The sequence below is a fragment of the Aplidium turbinatum genome, chromosome 9, assembly GCF_918807975.1.
Source record: "Aplidium turbinatum chromosome 9, kaAplTurb1.1, whole genome shotgun sequence".
Lineage (NCBI taxonomy): Eukaryota > Metazoa > Chordata > Ascidiacea > Aplousobranchia > Polyclinidae > Aplidium > Aplidium turbinatum.
The window spans coordinates 20754225-20759626 of NC_137480.1; the positions used below are offsets into that span (position 1 = coordinate 20754225).

At 39.0% G+C, this 5402-nt stretch overlaps 1 non-coding gene across 1 annotated transcript; it reads left to right on the forward strand.

The window, feature by feature from the left end:
- Positions 1 to 5059: 5059 nt before the first annotated feature.
- Positions 5060 to 5166, forward strand: LOC145777818 (U6 spliceosomal RNA). Its single transcript, XR_014290388.1, has one exon. It is a non-coding gene; the product is annotated as a U6 spliceosomal RNA (small nuclear RNA).
- The last annotated feature ends 236 nt before the right edge of the window (positions 5167 to 5402 follow it).

A 5402-nucleotide genomic window follows, 5' to 3' on the forward strand; every position in this document is an offset into this window, starting at 1 on the left:
CGTAAAATGGCATTTTCAAAAAATTATTTCAATTAAGTTGTTAGCGTTTATTTAGCTTTAGAAGTAAATAAAAAATTTGGCCTTTTTTTGGCCTTATTTTATAATGGATTTGGCCTTACTATAGCTTAAGTATCTGGCAACCCTGGTCATTATGGCATATAACTATCAGTGCCGGTCTTAGGGTATTTCGGACCCTGTGCGGAATATGCTTTGTGGGCCCCAATGACAATGATCCAATTCAGTAGCATAGCTAGGTACTTTGAAAGGGGAAGGGGTGGTTTGACCGTCGGCAGACGAAGCCTGATGGCGTGATCGCCGAAGGCGACACCCAGCAGCAGGGGGTCTGGGGGACCTCCCCCAGAAAATTTTAAAAAATCACTTTGAATTTGGGGCATTCTGAGAGCATGTTCAAAATTTGGGTATGAATATTACTGTAAAATGGTGCTGTCCGGTGGCATAGCAAAAGGATAAAATCATGCATTCTTTGGCATTTTTCGAAAATAAAGCTATGTTGAGTCTGGATGCAACCTATTTCGTCCCCTGAAAAATTCGTACCCCGATTTCGTACCCTGAAATCGGAGTAACAAAATCAAATTTCGACCTATTTCGTCCCCTAAAAAGATCGAGAGAAATTTGAAATGTTTGCGGCAACTCCGATCAGCAACTTCGGCTAGCTATGTTGTTTTTTTTCTCGATCTTTTCAGGGTACGAAATGTTCAGGGAACGAAATAGGTTGCAACCGTTGAGTTTCTATGTTTTCTTGTTGCTAATTCCTTTGTTGAATTCACATGTTGAGTTTTTCAGTTGGAAATGACAAAATTAATAAATTTTCTGAGTAAATTGCGGGCCCCCTAATTTGCGGGCCCTGTGCGATCGCACGGTTTGCACACCCCAAAGACCGGCACTGTAACTAAATACAAAAGCAAATGGGGTTCCTGTTCCAACAGGGCCATTGTTCGTATACCAAGGTGCACAGCTGACATGTTCCTATGATTTTCAGCATTGCTTGGTTCTATTTCTGCTAATTTTCTGTGCATGATGTAATCTTCTCTGATGAAGAGACTCAAAATATTTCTATATTCTGTAGAAACCATAAAATACAACTTGTGCAGGTGAAAATGCTCACAATGGAATTCCAGGTTGACAGTATTCACCTTTTTAAGAACATAATGCAAAAAAACGAGCATATACTTTGTTTTCTGTTCCACGATTAACAAGTGCATTGTAAATCCGTTTTGCATCATCATCCTTGTCAGTCTTACATTGAAACTGACAATACAAAACCAGCAGTTCTCACTGCTCTAATATGCGGCTGATGCCTTTTCTCAAGAAAGCCATCATGTGATGTGGTCAAAAAAAACCCAGATCTAGGTGGACAAACCTAGCGCTAGCATCCTTGACTTGATTAAGGCATGTCAGAACTCAGAAGCAAGGATGCCAGCGACAAATTTCCAATAAACTTAGATTGTGTGCTAAAAAAAACCCAGATGAGGCAAAAAAAACCCAGGTCCAGAAAATATGTAGTAAAGCGGTTAAAGAAACCTGCGTGCGCTTTCAGCACCATTTTTAAATCATTACACAGAAGCCTTAGAAAGCTACAAATAGTAACACGTAGCCTATATATATATAATTATACAATAAAAAAAACAATGAAAACTATCAATACTACAAAAAAGTGCTCAATGCTAAGCAAAAAAGCAAAGCAGAGCAATTAAATCAAATATAGTAATTAATAACTATATTTGATTTAATTATACAATATACATGCTTATGTTGGTATGGTAGTTAATATATATGTAATATAACTATATACAAAAACAAGAGCTTGGTAGGCCTATATGGGCTCACAGCAAAGATTTTGGTTCAAAATTACCTTTATGGTAAAGCGTCTAGCTAGCAAGGTTCAGTGCGTGTTTAACCAAAATTTCTAAAACTGACTAGACAAAACCAATAAGGTTAGTTTTGACTTTTGAACTAAACTTTTTGCTGTGTGAGTTGTAGACTGCGGCTGAGGAGAATCATCATGCCTGCTTACTGCTTGGTGTATATACAACTACGATAACTTGGTACTTAGCAATAAACCCTGCTTAGCCTTTTTCATTTGAACATAATGTTGAAAAGAATAACTCAAATTCACAATAAGTAAATGTTCAGTAACACAAATAGTTGTACTACTCCAATTTTTAGTCATCCACATTTTCATAAATTTGGATCATTTCTTTAGCATCCTGTAGGCTACCTCACTGACTGCAGTAGCTGATGCAAAAAAACATTACCAGTAGGCTACCTTATCATTTTTGTGTTGCAGTGTGGACCATTTATCGAAGATCCCAGTGCCTTAATACCGTGCAAGCTCTGTACAAACTTAAAAACCAAAAAAACCTAGATTTACCTAAATTTGAAATAAAAAAACTTAAAACCCAGATGTGGTCAAAAAAACCCAGATCTAGGTGGAAAAACCAAGGTCTGGCATCCTTGCTCAGAAGTCATGCTCATGTTTAAAAGAATGACTTTTCGCGGGTCAAGTGTTGCCAGATGCTTTTTTAAATTGCAGGGCTTATTGCCATAAAAAGTAACCCAAAGATATCCCAATCGGTACAAGTAGTAAAACAAGCTCAAAAGTACCTCAAATTAAAAAAAAAAATGTGCAAATAAAAGTAATTAAACCAAAGTTAACAAAGGAAAAATAATAATTATTGTGTAAAAGTAAGTTTAAAATGAAACAAAACCACGTCCAGTGACTGCTAAAAAAATTTAGCGACCTGCGGAAACAAAACTAAACCAGTTCCACGGGAAAGCAGCAGAACTTGAAGCTCACAGCGTGTCCATAAATAATCGACGAGCAACACGTTCAACTAAGTTTATGAAAGTCGGCAGCAGTGGCCGAGTGGTTAGCGCGTTGGGCTCGCAGTCGAGAGCCTGCATGTTCGACTCCAGCCACCTGCAATTGCTGTTGTTTCTCTGGGCAAGAAACTTTACGATAATTGCCTCTACCCAGTGATCGATTTCGAGTAATGGGTAGTACCAAATTTAAGTCATAAGTAGAGTAGACAACCGGAAACAAACATTGCCGTCGGCTGCAGCGTGGGTCAGGTGTACGTCGGAAGGCGTACACCGATGCATAGCGCTCAAGTCCGCTTTCCGCAATGCAGAATAAAAATAAAACAAACAAACAAACAAGTCAAAATGTCATATGGTAGACACTATAACGTAGGACAGTTTTGCAGCTGTCACCATTGCGCCGCGTTTGGATAAGAAAGGTGGGACAATTACCTTATGAACTCAATTTGTTACAGTCAATAAAATCCTTCTTGCACTCAATTCAGTTACAGAAAAAAACACAGTATTGGCAGAGGGTGAGAATTGAACCCATGCCATCAAAGTGACTATTCCCTTTGCCCTAGCCCATTAGTCCACGTTGCTGGTGGAGACCTACACTTACCAGTGTACCGTAGCTTACCTAATTTACTTTCTATCAAAAATCTTTCGCGAAGAACGTTCAGAATATCACTTAGGCCTACTGAGTCACATGACTGAAATCAGCTGATGTGCAAGGAAGGAAAACTTCCCTTTGGTAAAATGCCTACCGCGCCAAACACCAATGCAAACACCGCCTTTTCTTCGGAATCACGACCAGAATTGCTAGGTTAGTGGTTTTTCGCCAAATTGGACGACTGTTGACTTTGGTTGGCGTTTTATTTTTCGGTTTGGTGGGTGGCAGTTTTTTGGGTTTAGGCCTATTTTGAATAGGCTATTTTGTATTTATGTTGCATTTTCATCCATAGAAAGCTTTCACAATACCGTATCTGCTTTGTTAGCCATGTTAATTTCGATTTAAAGATGCGCTTGAAACGATGCTTTTACGATTAGCCTGAGTGAAATGTTGAGTGCTGAAGATTAAGACTTAGGCAATGTAGCCTACAATAGTCAGTTTGTCAGGCATCAGTATGACCACTTAAATCAGAGTTGGGTGAATTCACTGTTCACTGCTTCTCTGAAACCAAAACCCCAGACAGACACATAAAACTCATAAATAATAACGAAACCTGTTTTTCCAATGGCATTGGAAACGTTTTACTCTACATTGCATGATACAGTACTAATGTTTAATGAAGCACCCACTGGTCACAGCGGTGAACCATATATCTCCGTGGGAAAGTTGTAGGATAAAATTTCCAAATCCTTCGTCTACGATGACCGAAAGAAATACTCTTCTGAAAAGTCTTTTCACGAATTGTATTTCAGGACACAGGACAGCTACACGTCTGGCTGTTACAAGAGATAGCGCAACACGTAGGCTATGCTCTACGCACAAAACAACTTGCCACCACAAGACAGATTTCTAGATAAAGAAAGGAAATTTCGTCTAGCTCAGCGGTCACCAACCTTTTTTGCATGCGGGCCACTTTGACACTAAGGAGAGCTGTGGCGGGCCGCACTAATACAATTTTAGGTAGGTTGACTCTTATGCTAGAAAATAACGGATTTCGTACTCAGTATCCAGCGTTACATGTTGTTAATATTTGTCTTAGAATACCGCAGCAACACAATTAGTCGAACAACGCTACAATTAGTCGAACAACCAGGCCAAGCTCCTTTAACAACACTTTTGACTTCTTTAACAATGTTTAATAAGCGAGGCCACTTGTTTTGCGCACTTATAGCGAGGCGAGTGGTTTCATCAGAATATTCATCGCCAAGCAAGAGTGGTGTTGTCACTTCGCTTCAGAAATGATATCTTGCAATTAACAATTTCAGCAAACAAGGAAATGTTTGACACATCGCAATACAGGCAACAATAGTGACCTGCAAACATATTTCCAATAACAGGGAAAAAGGCACCAGGCACCAGGCACCATGAAACAAACGTTTGTGGAAATCAGCGAAAAATCGTAATTCTATCGTAATTCATGAACAGTCTTCCCTCAAAAAAAGCAATGAGTTGGTTTTTCATTCTTTTTGTGAGAGTCTATAAAACCGTCTTTCTTTTATTATAGACAACTGTCACATGTGGTGCTTATTAGCGTGGCAAGAATTTGTTGATTAACAACATTTTGCAGTACTTGCTTTGGCAGTACATATACTAAAATTGGAACGATACAGAGAAGATTAGCATGGTCCCTGCGCAAGGATGACACGCAAAATCGTGAAGCGTTCCATATTTTGCCAATTTATTATAAATTGAGTTGGCACACCGACCTATTTTGCCTACAAAAACTTGCATAAAGAGAATACTGCTCGTGAAACACAATAACGGTGAAACGCACACTAGTGTTTACATGATATTTGCAAACTTAAGATAAGCAACTCTATGCTCACAGAAAATCGAAACCAGACGTTTTAATCAACCACTGGGTCAATGTGGCTGGACATCGCATTGGAATAACTTTAAGCAACCCCCA